Source organism: Cicer arietinum, chromosome 2 (genome assembly GCF_000331145.2).
Source record: "Cicer arietinum cultivar CDC Frontier isolate Library 1 chromosome 2, Cicar.CDCFrontier_v2.0, whole genome shotgun sequence".
Taxonomy (NCBI): Eukaryota; Viridiplantae; Streptophyta; class Magnoliopsida; order Fabales; family Fabaceae; genus Cicer; species Cicer arietinum.
The window spans coordinates 32172849-32179069 of NC_021161.2; the positions used below are offsets into that span (position 1 = coordinate 32172849).

The 6221-nt window shown below is 28.1% G+C and overlaps 1 non-coding gene across 1 annotated transcript; it reads left to right on the forward strand.

Moving 5' to 3' along the window:
• Nucleotides 1-3591: 3591 nt before the first annotated feature.
• Nucleotides 3592-3675, forward strand: TRNAM-CAU (transfer RNA methionine (anticodon CAU)). The gene is given in 2 exon segments: nt 3592-3629; nt 3640-3675. It is a non-coding gene; the product is annotated as a tRNA-Met (tRNA).
• Nucleotides 3676-6221: the final 2546 nt, after the last annotated feature.

The following is a 6221-nucleotide window of genomic DNA, read 5'->3' on the forward strand; positions in this document are numbered from 1 at the left end:
GGAATTTGGTGATAACATGTTTGATTGCAATACCATTTCGAAACCCATGATGTTGTAGTAATTGTGTTATAAGTGTTAAGTGTTATGTTTTGGAATTTGGTGATAGCATGTTTGATTGCAATACTATTTCGAAACTCAAGATGTCGTGGTGATTGTGCTATAATTGCTAAGTGTGAATGTTTTGAAATTGTGTGTAACTGTGATTGATTGCAAAACCTTTTCGAAACTCAAGTCGTCATGGTGATTGGGCTATAATTGCTAAGTGTGATTGTTTGGATTTGTGTGTAAGTGTTGATTGATTTCAAAATCCTTTTAAAAGCTAAATTTTGCTGAATTTTGCTGTTTTTCTGTTGCTGTCTGATGTGTATTCGAATACAGACATGCTCTTTTGCTACTAACTTACTGTGTAGTCGAATACAGAAGGCTGTATTCGAATACAAACATGTTTTTGCTGCTAAATGCTGAAATAGCCTTGTTTTCGAATACAGAGATGCTGTATTCGAATACAACAGTGCTGTTTTGTTAAAAACTTCATTTTTCAACCTTGTTTATGAATGTTTGGCATATGGAAACCCTTTTAAGGTGTATGCTAAGTAGAAAGATTATTTTGTGCATTTAAAAACTTAAATGTTATGTGTTAATTGTTAATTTCGGTTGGTGACCCTTTACAACTATTGTGGAAATATGGGCTTTGCCCTCAGATGAGAACCAGGACCATCCTATCGGTTAGTACCCTATAGATGGGAAGGTAGTTGGACACACCTGACTGGAGCTGTGTCAGGAGGATCTTGCGGGGCGCGTGAAGATCATCCAAGATGTATAGTTTTTTGGGTATAATGATCAGATTAGGTTGATGTATATGGACTAGACGTCTTTCTTTTTGGGTTGTGTTTATTTTAATTTGGAAGACTGTACCTATACTAATATTGTATGTTTGACATTTTATTGTGATGGGTCTATGTACCACTTTTTGAAGTGTAAATACTTTGGATTCGTATTTCAAAAAACTATTCTGCTGCTTGTAAATTCTGTTGACTTATTTGTCGTTGTGTTACGACTTAAATATTTATCCAAAAGTATTTCCTTATTTATTTCTTTGTTATTATGAATTTGTTTTGAAAAAAAAAATACACTCGCACTATTAAAATTCGGGGTGTTACACGAGACTAAGAAAATGAAAGGAGCAAGTCTGATTTCATTAAAAGACAATAGAAAACCCTAGTTTTAATAGAAGAAAAAATTTGGATTGATCTCTAAATCGGTTGCTAATATATTTGGATTGATCTCTAAATCGGTCGTTAAAATATATTTGTGACCACTTTAGAGACACATTTGATTTTAGTTAACTACTATAAATAGTTGGTCTCTAAATCAGTCTCTATGACGATTAATTTTTTTCGGACTCTAATTCGATCACTAAAAGAAAAATTTCTAATAGTGATTGATAAGAAATACCACTTTCTTTTGGACCAAGAAAACAAAGAAACATTAATATTGCAAGAGTGGTGAACAATTGACACACATATTCATAAGGACATTGAAGAAAAATAGATTTAAAGAGTTGAAAAATAAGATTGGAATGATATCTTTAACCAATATGTATTAGGGGTCGGTTGACAGCTAATTATATATGTAGTTAGGAAACTTATTGAGGTAGTAAGTTAACTGAAAAGTTAATTACATTAGCAAACAAATTTGTTTAGTTAGTATTTCTATATAATAAAGCATGAAACTACTTGTAATCATATACATAAATTAATAAAAACAAGTTTTGAATTCCCTTTCACTTGATTGCTTTATAGTTTATTTCTTCTTTCAATGTGTGAGTGAGTGAAGAAAAATAGTGAACGTGCTCCAACATTTCTTCTTTTGTCTAATCTAATAAAACACATTTAAAATTAATAAATTATCAATTTTGTCGATGAACTGGCACCTTCTCTTCAAATTAATCACTAAACTATTAAAATCTACTAAAGGTCGCTAAACTATTATCCAATTCAACAATTTAGTCCATTCATGTTTGGATGTTTGTCAATTTGAACATTTTTAACTATTTAATCATTAAACTACGAAAATACAACAACATTGACTATGAAATATTATTAAAAAAAACAACAATTTAGTATATCAATTAAATAAATAAATCGATTATCACATGTAAACTAATATTAGACCATTTAAATTAATATATCATCAACTATTATTTTCATATTCACACATGATTAAAGCTACTGCAAGTGCATAAACATAATGTAAAATAATAAACCAATTAAACGTTAGTTTACTTATTTTGAGTTAAATTGTTTGTTATGGTATTTTATAAATTATATTAAATTATTTTCAAAACATAATTTTAAATTGTGGAACATGATACGAGATAGGCCGTACTATTCCCGTTGTGACACTATAGACATATTTATTCTATATAAAATTCACCTTTTCTTATTCTCTCTCCCTCTTTGATTAACGTCTTCCTTCCCTTGTCTATCATTTTTTCTCACTTGGATGGGGTCACATGCACTACGATCAGTTAGCCATGCATCATCTTCTCAATAAAAGGCATAAAAGATGGTGGATTCTAGGGTGAGGTAGCAACTAAATCCCTCACTGATAGACCAAAAATAATAGGCCATCAGATTTATTTAAAAATAAATCGACGGCCGACATGAGTTTAAAAAAAGAGGTACCACTACCGACCCTAAGCATTCTGCTACCACCCTCCAACCACTCATCCCCTAGTTTGATAAAGATTACTATTTTTTTGGGCAATGTATTAGCAAAACCAATGAACTAGAAATTGCGCGAACTTTTACTTGAATTGAACCCTTAAAACTTCAACAACCGAATTTAAAAGTTTTGTTTTGGTCAATTTCCACTCGTTTTTAGTTTTTTTTTCTAATTTTGTGAACATCACAGTAACTCCATCGCAAAGTCACATCTGCAGATCTCGATTAATCCTGCACCGTATCATGGTCGATGTTGGTCGCATCCGCCACCACCGCAACGGTTCCGTGCGACCATCGCCGTATTGATTCTTGTGTTCTCTACATTGGTTCTCCACCGCCGTTGTGGGCCAACCCTTTCCTGTTTGATGTCACTGTCACACTCTATCTCATGTTCCCTCTCTTGCGCGTCTATGCTTGTGTGTATTAATAACAATGTTCCTTATATTGGAGGTTAAAGATAATAGATAAAAAAAAGTTGCTGTTTTTTTTTTAGGAAGTTTCTTGGTTCAACTAAGGTGGGCCAAAGTTTTGTATGAAAATTTGTAATGGTTCTCATTTTTATTTCTATCAAATCTATACTATTGATGAAATGCAGCAGTATTTTTATTGGGTTCCAGGTGAGGGATTCAATTGGGCCCTCACTTTAGAAGTCATCATAAAAAGTAGTATATTATTATGGAAAGCAGATAGAATAAAATTTACACACAAAAAATCATCCTAACCGACACATTACAGTAAGTTTTTTATTTTTTGAAGTTCACATGAGTAAATTATAAAAGACCTTTCTACGATTCTCATTGAATTCGATGGTAACATGTTAAAAACAAAACACATTACACCAGATCAATTGTGAGGTCATCCCAAAGGGGTGGTGGCGCAGTTGGCTAGCGCGTAGGTCTCATAGCTTCGAGTTATCCTGAGGTCGAGAGTTCGAGCCTCTCTCACCCCAATAAATTTTAATTTTTGCTAAAATGCAAATTAAGTCCTCCAAAATTTATTGTTTCTGTAAATAGTTTTTGAAAATTTTAAAACAAAATAAAGCACTAAATTTTTATTAAAAAAATTATTATTATTTTCTAATTTTCATAAATTTTTGAAGTAAAAAGATAAACTTAAAAAAATATTATTAAATTTTAATTTTACGTCATCATAATTTTCCAGATCATCATATACATATCACTAAAATAATTATTACATCATCAAATTAAAATTTAAATAAAAAAATAAAAATTACAGATTTAATAAAATAAAAGTATTAAAATTGCATTTTAGACTTAAAAAAAGAGCTTGTTTCAATTTCTACGCTAATTAGAAATATGCATTAAAACTTTTTTTTGACATCATTTCATTAATCAAAATATGTTAAATAAAATTAGATGCATTGATAAAAATATGGAAGTGAGATAAAGATGTAGCTACTCTCAATAGAGAGGTGTTACCATATTTGTCTGAGTTATTAAATAAATCAGATAACAGATTGTTACAGTTTAAAATAATGGTGCCAAAATCATAAACATACTCATAGAGACTTTTAAGCGCGTATATAACTCTTCCATCGAGTGCAACAATGTAGGCCATTTTTTTAAATATCTCAGTTGTCAACTATTTCAATTAGCAATTGACATTTTTAATTTTTAAGATGATATTAATTATATATTTTTTTAATTATATGCTTTTATTGATAGAAATATACAATATTCATTACTCTCGATTTAATATATTTTTCCTTTGCATTTATGTTAAATTGGCCATGTAAAATCAACAATATCTGCCAAGAGATATTTAATAAAAATATTTCCTCTAGTCACTGATCTTATGCATTATGATAATTTGAGTCATTTAATAATATTATTTAGAGTACACTGTTCATTTATTTCAAAATATTTAATATTGATAATTGAGTGTTTAATATTAAAAAATATCAATTTAATAAATTTAACTTATATTTTACATGAAATTTAAAAAATTAATTGCACATAATTATATTTTCTAATGTAAGTGAAAATAGTTTTTTTTTTGTTTATAATGGTAATATGAAATAGTAGTATTTTATCCCAAATTTATACATTTTTGTATTAAATTCAAAATAAATAATAAAAAAATTAATAAATGCTCCAAAAACACTTGTTAAACATCTAAATATACAAACATTATATAAAAAAGTGTATTGATTAGTGAGTATTCAACATTTGAAAATTCAATATTTGCTCTTATTATCATAAAATTTCTACTTTTTATTTTTAGATGTGTCAGACATAAGGGCGAAGAATTATGTATTAAGAGAAAGAAATTTAATAGTATAACATTCACTCATAATATGTTTAACTGTCAACTATCTAGGAATCTATTCGATTTGAAATCTGCGTATGCTCAACTTTGTTTATAACCGTCAACTATCTAAGTTAGATCTGCGATCATTAATGCAGCAACTAATTATTTATTACGAGTTGGCCGTTTTGCAACGTTCAAGTAATGGTTTTCAATTGACGAAACGAGCAAAAAGAATCTAACATTTTTTTTGCTATGTTTAATTAATCTATTCTTAAAAATAAATAAAAAATTAACCCCAATTTGATCCATAACGTCATTTTGTAAAATACTTTGTTTTTTGATAATAAAACAAGATGTGGAATATTCAGATAAAACTTTCTTGATTCTTACATTGATATGATATTAGATTTCTTTCTTGTTGAGAAAATCATCTTATTCTTTCTTAAATCCCTAATTCCCTTTTCATTCAATTTCTTTGAATTCTGTTTTTCCCATGGCTTTTTATTCCGATTTTGTCACAAGTGCATCAGATCTGTATTACTTTTATCTCAATGAAAATCTTTTTGGTTCTTGTAGCACCATTAATTTTGGACAGCAAACAAATTTCTTCTTGGTCGCGTGCCATAAAAGTTGCACCCATCTCCAAGAACAAGCTTCAATTTATGGATGGCACTTTTCCACAACATGCAAATAACGAATCTTACAATGAGATTTTTCTAAAGGATTAAATAAGTTTTTATTATGTATGTTTTATTAATAGATTCTCTAAAAGTTTTTATTAAAAATAGTCACTCAAATGTCTTTTTCTTATGAAAATTTGGTCATTTTTATTTACTATATTCATGTGGATTTATTAAATTTTTAAATGATTTTTTTTCTCCAGATTTTTAGAATATTATAACAATCTCACATAAAAAAATGTAATTTTTCTAATAAAATATAAATTTTGAAGTGCTAAAAGCTTAAAAAAATTCATACTAATTAATTTCTTTGTTAAAAATTCTAAATTTTTCTAAGATAAATTTTTATAATGTCTTAAATATGAATGAAAAAATCATTTAAAATTAAAAAGTCACACATGAGTTGAATTAAAAAAAATAATCAAATTTGTTGATGAAAAATATTTGAAAGATCATTATTCAAAGAAAATTTTTAGAGACTAAAAATAAAATATTATATCTTTATAGGAGCCAAAAATTTATTTAAATTTTTTAAATTAAATCT